This window comes from Thalassophryne amazonica, chromosome 16 (genome assembly GCF_902500255.1).
Source record: "Thalassophryne amazonica chromosome 16, fThaAma1.1, whole genome shotgun sequence".
Classification (NCBI taxonomy): Eukaryota; Metazoa; Chordata; class Actinopteri; order Batrachoidiformes; family Batrachoididae; genus Thalassophryne; species Thalassophryne amazonica.
Window position 1 is genome coordinate 11,324,153 of NC_047118.1, and position 9,368 is coordinate 11,333,520.

At 37.0% G+C, this 9,368-nt stretch overlaps 1 pseudogene; it reads left to right on the plus strand.

The window, feature by feature from the left end:
* Window positions 1-561: 561 nt before the first annotated feature.
* LOC117528009 lies at window positions 562-5,237 on the plus strand (annotated as a pseudogene).
* Window positions 5,238-9,368: the final 4,131 nt, after the last annotated feature.

Sequence of the window (9,368 nt, forward strand, 5' to 3'; positions counted from 1 at the left end):
TGTACAAACTGTAATTGACCTTTGTCACCATTATTGCTGTTTTTACCCCATAACTCCATAATATTCAGTCACAGACAGTCCAAACTATACCATTTTGGAATGTTTGTGATCAGACAAATTATGTGGTATAATTTTCAATATGATTGGAGTGTTTTAAAATTTTGATCACTGTGTAATTTTTCTATTGAAACTTCAAGTGGCCAGTTGGTAATGTCTAAGTAGTATCTGTGTCAAATTTGGTGCTTTTTATCACCATTTAAAAGATTCCTCTGTAAATATCTGTTACCTGCTGCACTAACCTCCAAAATATGTCACACCACCACTGACTGATTCACACAACATCTGAGTGAGCTCAGCCGTTGCTTCTCACAAGAAGACCTCAGCGGATGGGAAAACGGTCACAATGCCTTCTCACAGGGAATATTATGAATTAACCGACCCTTGAGATAGCGAAAGAATGAAAACATTGAGAAGAAGAATTTCTTGTGCTTCCATCTTATCTTAAGCTCACTTCGAGGATTCTGCCTCACTTTGTGGTAGAACGTTGGTGAGCCAGACTTCATGGACAAGAAGGTGGTGCTGATCACAGGCTTTTCCTCTGGGATCGGCCTCAGCCTGGCCGTCGGCTGGCCTCCAATCAGACGAATCTACAAAGGAGGACACAGCTGGTCTATGCATGCTGGTATTTTTATGCATTAGTTCAGGAGTTTTTGAACACGTCTTAGAAGGCATGTGCTGGTCAGAGCTGTATTAGGAAGAACAATTTAAAATTGTCATATGTTACTTTGTTTACTGGCACATACTTATATTTATATGTAATAAATGTAAAAAATTCTGTTTTATGGTTTTGCTTCTGTAGCTGTGAAGCTGACTTATACACTTTTTTGCGGGGGGGGGGGGCTTCTTTTCTCTCTTTACTGACGCTTTTGTAGTCTTGTAACTATTTGAACATTATGCAATTTGTCTTGAGACATATCGAAACAACGCTTTATCTGATTTTGATCAAAGTTTGTGTGTAAATTGGGATTATGGATGACAAGAAGTGATTCGTTTTGATTTTGTTTGGTTAATGATCAAGGTCAGAGGTCAAATTTCCAGCTCCTTTGGAATTTTGGCGATTAAAAGCCCATTTAACGTTTCCTTCACATGCCTATTGTTTTGAAATGTGGGTGTGGCTTCCCTAAGCAAGTTTGTTTAATTTTTGCAAACATTATGAAATTGATTTGCTGTTTCCTTGTTTACGTCTTTGCTACTGCCTGTTTAGTCTATGCCACGATGAGGAACCTGGCCAAGAAGGAGCGTCTTTTGGAGTGTGTGAAAGGCCTGCACAGAGACACCTTGGACATCCTCCAAATGGACGTGACAGATCGGCAGTCCATCCTGGACACACGGGACAGGATTGCAGAGAAAAGAGTAGACATACTGGGTGTGCACTTTGTATATTTCTCTTCATGTCTGCTGATGAGAACTGTAATACACCTTGGTTTGGAAAACATAATTAACCTCAATTAATTTACTTACCCAACTGCCCTTGGGCAAGAAAACAGGATGTTTTTGGGAGGTTAGGGTTAGGAGACTATGAACATATAATTAGATTTTATAGGTGATCTGAAAATGGATTCTAGAACTGTTTCTCAATGAGCATCATTTTCATTTCAAAATTTTGGTCTGTATTTCCAGTGAAATGCATTAGATCGACATTAAAATTTTACAAAGAGTGGCGGAATCTGAAACCATCAAGATGGATTAATATTTACAGCTTGAAAATGACATTATCTTTTAGCCACTAAGATCCGTAACACGATGCTAGTGGCTAACATTAGCATTAAATGTCTTCTGAGTATTTTACTGCAAATATCTGCAATAATATGGCTTCAGCTGAGACGTGTCTGCATGTGTGCTCCAGTATTTCCACAGAGTTACATTTTGTGTAATTTAATTTATGTTAATGATGTGAGAGTGTTAGCAGTATGACCTATAGCTTAGTTGACTTTAGCTCCACTCAACAGTAACCCAAACATTCCACCACTAGTGAGGCAATACTCTGGTCATAATTTTTAATACCCCACCAAAACCACCTATTAAATAACAAGACCATCCAGTCAAACAAATGATTTTAAAACTCTAACCCCTAAAACCAATGCTAGCTCTGTTTGGTAACTGCATTGAAAGGGACATGTTCGCCTCACCCAGATCACAATGGGTCTCGCCTACACTCCACCTCTTTACCCTTTTATGGATTGGCTTTTGAGCTATTATTAACATGGTAGACTGCCACAAATTAAACCGAATATTCTGTAAAATACACAGTGAAACATATTTTATGTATGCCCATACAGAGCTAAGTGACCCAAGCTATCAGCACACCAGTTTGTTGTAGATCGCATCAAAACTGTAGATGTCCATAAGTGTTACACACACTCATGTGTCCACCAGGTGGAGATATTGTTCCTTTCAAGAACCTTGAGTACAGGATGCTGTGGGACAGGAAGTGACCAACCTTTAGCTTATAGTAGAATAAGATATGTGTAGGCAATCTACTTTGTGCAGACCTGATCCAGATCAGATTTCAAGGATTCAAGAACTTTATTGTCATGCCAACTCACATTTCCATGTTAGTGGGTACTAATTTGTACTCAGTCCCGGTTTATTAAAAAAAACAAAAAAAAAAACTATAAATAGAAGCTAGTGAAGGAAATAAAAGCCAAAATTATCATATTAATACCAAATATAGGTATGAACAGCAAGTATAACTATGACATTGCACTGGGAATTAGTTAGAATTAAACAGAGCATATTTGTGATTTGTTCTTGGGTGGGAGACCTTTTGGAATACCAGGGCACTGGTGTCAAACTTGCACTAAATCCCAATGCTGAGCTCTACCAGGCCAACCAAAAGCGGATATATACGAAGTATCTAGAATGGTTATTCCAAGGAATTGGTTAAAGATACCTCTATGTCACTAAAACCCGCTAATATGAAGTAATATATCACGTATCTATTGTATTACCTGAAAAGTCAGTAAGGTATATCTATATATTACATTTCTAAGGTGGAATTCTTTGACCTTGAGTTATCTTGAAAAGTCAGATTCAATAAGTGTTTAACTCAAATCCGTGAAGAAAATTTGCATTAAACATGGTGGAAGGGTTTGTGTTAGTCAAAAATAGAGGTTAAATCAAGGATACATGTATATCATTTATGACATCACTGAATCACACAGTTAACTTGCATGCTCAGTGTCAAACATTTAAGGTGTGTCCCTTGTGGTTTGGCCACCTTGCGTGAGGTTTTATTTTGCAACATAACCCAGATCTGGGTTGTGATCCAGAAGCTTGATGCTTTGTGTTTCTCTCCACAGTGTGTAATGCTGGCGTGGGTATGATGGGGCCGCTGGAGTGCAGTCTTTGGAGTCCATGAGACAGGTTGTGGAAGTCAATTTTCTGGGTGTGATCCAAACCATCCAGGCCTTCCTGCCACAGATGAAGGCTCTGGGACAGGGTCGCATTCTGGTCACCGGCAGCTCAGGAGGTCTTCATGGTCAGATGTGCAAATCTGTTTGTATATTGTGAAGCACATGGGTACAGATGAAAACTGCCAATAACCAATCTGGGATTTCATGCTGCCCTACAGGTCTTCCTTTTAACGAGGTTTACTGTGCTAGTAAATTTGCAGTGGAGGTGTATGTGAGAGTCTGGCCATCCTCTTGCACCACTTCAACATTCAGTGAGTTTCAGGGTGCTGCAGCGATGCATCTCCATGTTTAGGACGACACGGAAATGTGGCGGTGAAACGACTAACAGCTTCATTTTGCACCCTGTGCAGGTGTGAGCCTCATTGAGTGCGGTCCAGTCAACACTGACTTCCTGATCAATCTGCAGAGGGCAGAGCTCGGAGATTGCGTCTCTCCAACACTCGATAGCAGAACAGTCAGCCTGTATGAGAAATACCTGCAGCATTGCAGCTCAGTTTTCCAAAATGCGGCACAGGACACTGATGACATTGTAAAGGTGTGTTGAACATTTGATTGTTGCCTGATACAGTAAATCTGATAAATTTTTATAAATAAATTAAATGTGTGATGAATTTCAACTTTAATGATGATCAATATGAAAACTGGGTTCTATTTAAATGTTGTTGTTGTTTTGTTTTTTTTGTGTATAGGCCCCAACAGAGTTTAAGTTGTAGGACCTCAAAAACTATTTTAAGAAAAACTCAAATTAAAGCATGATCATTTGCAAGTTTGTTTGTCTGGTATTCTACTGGCTTGTACTTTACAGATATTATTATTATATTATTATTATATATGCAAGTTAAAAATATAGCTATAACTCTGGGATGCCTAAACCTTTTGCACAGTAAAGTATGTTTGTTGGTGTAATCAGCTCCCAGTCAGCTGTATTTCTGTATAAATTTAATACATTTAGCAAGTTTCACATACATATCACAACTGTATTTTCATATCTGTAAAACTCTCAAAATTGAATTTTTTATACGTTAATACTGGGAGGTCAAAAAACTTCATGCATTTCTAACATTTATGAATGCCATTTTTAATGAATTTTTGGTTTCAAGTAGGAAATTTATCAGAAGCCCTGAAATGCTCACATTGCCCACTAGATGGTGACAAAAAGCTGCTCAAATGTGCAGCAATATCTCCAATTTTTATTAATTTGAGAAGTTAACTTTTTGCGAAAATCACTTACACTTGTCTCCCTTGTCCTATGGGTGTCTTACTTGTTTGCAAAACTTAGCAAGAAATAAACACTTTTAAATGTAAAAATCCAGATTTTGTAACCGATAATACCTCTGAGGTGACTTACATAATCATAATATGGAGCCATTGTTTTAATCTTTCATTCTGCTTTGTTTGATGACGACGATCACTGCAAATATTTGTGTAATCAGTGTGTTACAGTAAGAGCGGGCATAGATTTAACATCTGAGTTTGTAACTTTCAGGTTTTTGTGGATGCCATTCAGTCATCCAGGCCTGCTTTCAGATACTTCACCAGCGGCACAGTCCCACCTCTTGTCCAGCTGAAGCTCACGCCGCCGGATGGCCTGCAGTACATCAGCACTATGAGCAAACAGATCTTCTCAGACACTGAGAATGAATAACTGCCACAAATCGTTCATGATAAATTGTCACATGGCAGTTAATACTTTGCTCTTTCACTTTTTGTTTCCTGGAATAAAGCTGACACGCAGCGACGTATTGCTGTTGCTTAACTGGAAAGGGCAGTAAGTTCACTGATAGAGCGCAGAGTTTACGGGAATGAACAACTCTGGTATCATAAAATAAAAATAAATAAAGAAAGAATTTGTGAGCAGGTTTTTTGAAAATCTAAAAGCACCTCTCTCATTAATAAAGGCAATTTTCTCATTAAAACAAGGAAATGGAAAAACAAAATCAGGCATCAGGGTTAAGTGAACAAAACATTTGCGTTAACCTGAAATGTGTCCCATTTATTGCACCACTGTTGCTTCAAAAGCATTGTTTGTCAGGTTCCTGTGTGCGCCCCCTACTGTATCTAGGAGAGACAGGGAAAATCATAACATAGTTTGCTTTAGTTGTTTTTTGTTTTGAATTTTGTCACCGACTATTCAACATTTATTTCAAGCTTAAAAACCAAACCTTTTTTTTTTAAACTTGATTTATGTTAAAAACAAGAAGCACCATTGTTATAAACCTGACTGAATATTGTAATATACTGCAACACCGCTGGGGTAAGTTGCAAAAATAAAAGCAAGGAAGAATCCTTTTGCAAATGCTTTTAAAAAAATCACATTGCAGCAACGTTAACAAATGTATGAATAGATTTGAAAACACGTCTTTTACTGACAGTAAAATACATTTCATGAGGGTTGTAACTCACATTATTTCTGTAATTGAATATTCGCTCAAAATGCATGCACTTATTCTGAGAATCAGTCAAAGCATTGTCTACTAAAATGAGATTTAAACTATAAAACTGACCTATATTCTTCAATGATGTTAATTGTAACAGTTTTTTTTTTTTTTAAAGAAAGCAGTTATTAATAGGGAGGGGTGTTATTTCAAAAATTTTGGAAATCTATAATTTTTGCATGGAATGTGGAAATACACATGGAATAAATCATAACAGTATAATTTTTTGGGTCATTTGGTTCCAAAAACCCATATGGGCGGAGCGTTTGAAAATTTCAAGTAACGTGTGTGTCGTATATGTGTTGTTGACGTAGAAAACCACTCTGTTGCTTATAATTAGTTCACTGTGGCCATGTCATTCTTTACATGTGATGATTATACTCACTGATGTTCCTGAAATAAAAACTACATAGATTTTGTTTGTTACAATTGATCGTAACATATGTACTGAAATTTTTTTTTTTTTTTTGTTAATTACTCTTAAAAAACACCAGATAAGCTTATTGTTACTATAGAAGTTGAATATAAACTTGGGGTCAAGCAACATTTGGAGCCAAATTTCAAGTCTCTAGGTGCAGCGGTTCTCAAGATATGACATTTTCGGCTTGCTCCGTCCATATGGGTTTTTGGAACCAAATGACCCCAAATTTATCCTGCTATGGTTTATTCCGTGTATATTTCCATATTCCATGCAAACATTTATAGATTTCCATTTTTTTTTAAATAACACCCCTCCCTATTATTATTATTGAGAGACTGAATGTAATAGAAATTCTACCCCTTTAACTCTGAAACTGTTAAAACAAACTTTATTCAAAAAAGCGACTTTTGTCCCTACAGTCATGAAAGGTTAATGAACGTAAATTATTTGTTACATTCGTTACCCGCTTGACTCAGTCTTGCCTCTGATTGTGGAACAGGTGCTGTTACAATTTTGCCATTGGTACAACTGTTCCCAGTCTCCCCTAACATCAGTAATATCTCTGTTTCAATCCATAAATAAATATTGATGGATATTAAATAATACAGCAAATGTCAGAACATTTCAATAATACTGCTCGCTTTCATGTAATAATGCTGGAATTTATCTAAATACGAGAAAATTTTTGTTTAAAAAAGAATGAAGAATAGATGCAGCACTTGTAAAAAGAAGACATGAAAGCTTGTTTGCAATCTGTTTTTTTTTTATATACTAGAAATGTCCTTTTACTAGGTGTGGATTTGCATATTATTACATTTTAAACAGACGCAAAGATAAGTGAATTAGCATGGATTTTTACAAGATGAATAAATAATTATTCTACAAATCAAAAATTTAGACCTTTTTTTTTTAATCATTTAAATCTGGATGGCACCTGCAGCTTGGGTGTTTCTGAAGTTCACTTAGGAGTACCTTGTATATTTTTCTCACTTATTACGAAACTATGCAACTGATAAACTTGCTGCCTGAAGGCCCATCAGCAATGAATACTTCTGCTTCCACGCAAGTGAACTTAAATATAGGTTTGTGATGTCTTTTATCAAATGAGATATATATATATATATATATATATATATATATATATATATATATATATAATATATATATATATATATATATATATATACAGTGTTGCCACAGTTACTTTGAAAAAGTAATCCAATTACTGATTACTCCTTGAAAAGTCACTTAGTTACTTTACTGATTACTCAATTGTAAAAGTAACTAAGTTAGATTACTAGTTACTTTTTTAGTTACTTTCCCCAGCTGCCGACAACAACCCTCTGCCACCTCAACATGACAATGATACCTGTTTTGCCAAAACTCACTTTATAGTCACCCTTTCTGACTTCAATGAAAATAAATACTGTTTTATAAAAAAGTATAATAAAGACCTCTCTCTTGACCTCATATTTAACTGTTGACAGCACTGTAACAGTAAAACTTGCAATTTCGAACCTACATTGTTTATAAATGTAACTATTAAATTCTAACATTTTTCTAACATTTAAATTCTCTCTAAACATTTTACTTGTCGAAATTATTATTATTTTAAGCAATATTAGTAGTTGTAATAAAAAACGGCTTCAAAACTGGACCTTTAATCTAGGGGTGTTGTGGGGGCACATCCTTGCCCCCACGCCCCATTCCATCTGGATTCGCCCCTGCTTTGGCGTTTGAGCACAAGAATGGATAACATTTTATTTATGCAGAAAACAGGACCAGATTTACAGGTAAGAAAGTTTTTATTGCGTTTTCACATCATGTGGTCCTCAGAAAGAGAGTTTAGGTGCATTTGAGTGGAAAATAGTGTTAGTTGTTGACACGTCGCGGAGGATCAGCTGTTTTAACGACCAGATACGAAGCGGCTCAGCTCAGAATTCTAATAAAGGAGGAAAAACGTATAAAAATGTCTTTGTAAAGCTTAATGCAGGTGTGCTGATCACCGCGCTTTAAGAGGTGAGGACGAGCTGCTACAGAAAACCGTGGATGAAAAGCTCACAGCTCTGCTTAAAGTGGGCAGTTCAGTTGAACTCCGACCTCCTGCCCACAGACCAAGTTTAATGCTGCTATCGACCCACAATGAAAAATAATAGTAACGCACAGTGACTTGGAGAAGTAACTTTAATCTGATTATTGATCTGGAAAGATTAACGCGTTAGATTACTCGTTACTAAAAAAAAGTGGTCAGATTAGAGTAACGCGTTACCGGCATCACTGTATATATATATATATATACATATAGATTCCAACCTGTGGCCTTTCTGTGTGGAGTTTGCATGTTCTCCCTGTGTTTGTGTGGGTTCCCTCTGGGTGCTCCGGCTTTCTCCCACATCCAAAGACATGCAGGTTAGGTGGATTGTGTGTGCAGGTTTTAATGTGTCTGTTTGTCTATATGTGGCCCTGACAGACGGCATCATGTCCAAGGTGTACCCCGCCTCACGCCCTATAATTAGGTTGAAGATGAGTGGAGTGAGCAATAAAAGAAAAAAACAAACAAAAAAAAAAACACATTAATAAAGTTCCCAGGAAATCCTCTGAATCACTGAACTGGATTGTTGATTAAGCTTTGGATCAACCTTTTAAGCTCAGCCGTCGAGTACTTTCTCTCTCGTTTGTACCTTTAGGTGTAACGTTGCTGCCGACCTTTGATTGGATTGACTGCGGTTCTTAAATCCTTCCCTCTTCAAGCGCCCTAATTCGAGTGTGAAGATCCTGCAGTGGATCTTCTTGCACCACCAGTTATGGCTTTCTTATCATGTATACGTAACACTGTCGCTTTAGGATTTAGGCGTATAAGTGTAATAAGAATTAGGTAAGGAACATAGACAAGCCATGGAAATGTCAGAATTAAAACATTTCAATCCATTGCATAATGCAGCAGGTGATCTTCTGCACTTTACATGTCAGCTTTACCAGCCGACCTTTATCCTCTGTACTGCCAAAGTGCAGGGTTATCACGTGCACGGTGCATGC